This window comes from Triticum aestivum, chromosome 2A (genome assembly GCF_018294505.1).
Source record: "Triticum aestivum cultivar Chinese Spring chromosome 2A, IWGSC CS RefSeq v2.1, whole genome shotgun sequence".
NCBI lineage: Eukaryota > Viridiplantae > Streptophyta > Magnoliopsida > Poales > Poaceae > Triticum > Triticum aestivum.
The window spans coordinates 5,359,495-5,360,895 of record NC_057797.1 but is presented as its reverse complement, the minus strand read 5'-3'; positions in this window follow the sequence as shown (position 1 = coordinate 5,360,895).

Below are 1,401 nucleotides of genomic sequence, written 5' to 3'. Positions count from 1 at the left end.
CGGGCAAAACAAAACATGTGACCCAAGTAAACTCACGGGGTTTACCAAACCCATCCATGAGCTACACACTGAAGATCATGATTGCAACCACCATACTTGCCGACCGTTGATGAACTGATCAAATTAACCAACCAAACTTGGCCTTGGTCATTACAAAGCACTGCAAGATAATACTCCCTCCGTTTTAAAATAAGTGTCTCAACTCTAATATAATTTTGTACGGAGGGAGTAAGATACACAGTTTCATATAAACAACCAAAAACGAGCAGTCGTCAATGCATGTTTTACTCAGCCAGTAAAAAAAATACCATAACTTACCTAGATGTTTCTAGCTAATAGCATAAGCCTAGAGAGGATTTAATAACATTAGAACCCGGCGTAGATCGATCGAGCTAATCACTACTAGACCTAAGCCTCGTCGTCGTGGAGCTCGGTGTAAGCGTACCCCACGGCCTTGTGCTGTACTAGACCTAAGACTACGCCGATAACGCGGATGCCAACGACCCGGCATCTATCACGCCCGAGACTGAACCGTCTTTCTCAAGTACATCGATGCCGACATAATTTATGTCGCCTTCTTCATAAGCCACAACATCGACAACGGATTCTTCCGGGCCTCGTCGCTACAAGACCCTCAAAAAAGTCTACAAGTACGCAAAGCCAGTTATGCTCGAGTACTCCGATTTGTGTTTACTCGGAGTTGAGGAGCCGACGAACTTCGTAGAGGCGAGCAAAAGTTCAAGTTGGATGCACGCCATGGATGAGGAGATGAAGGCGATCGAGAGCAATGGCACGTGGACTTTGGTAACCCGACCACCAAACCAAAAGGCCATAGGTTTGCGAAAATGTTAACGCCCACACGTGTGGGCGTTAACCAACTCGTCCACACGCCTCCATCACCGTCCAATAACTTCTGCACGAATCTTAACACGAATTAGCTGATTTTGTATGCCACGTAGGACAACTCGCGTGTGTGATGTGTGAGAGAGGTCGCCAACACATCCGTTTTACCACACGGAGGGGCCGGTGTGTGGGCGTTTAGCAGTTCGCACACACACCAGTTTTCAGTCACGCATAAGGACTGGTGTGTGGGCGTTTGCCATCTCGCCCACACACCCGCCTCCTCTCCCACACCCAAGTTGCCAGTTGCCATGCGTTTTGCAGTGTACATGGCAACTGCCCTAGTATGATTGCAAGCAGATGGCAACTCTCTCTATTTTTTACCCGTACATGTCAGTTGCCATATGTTAGTGTACATGGCAACTGCCCTAGTATGTTTTGCAGTGTACATGGCAACTGTCCTAGTATGATTGCAAGCAGATGGCAACTCTCTCTTTTTTTTACCCGAACATGTCAGTTGCCATATGTTTTGCATGATACATGGCAAACTGCCCTAGCGTG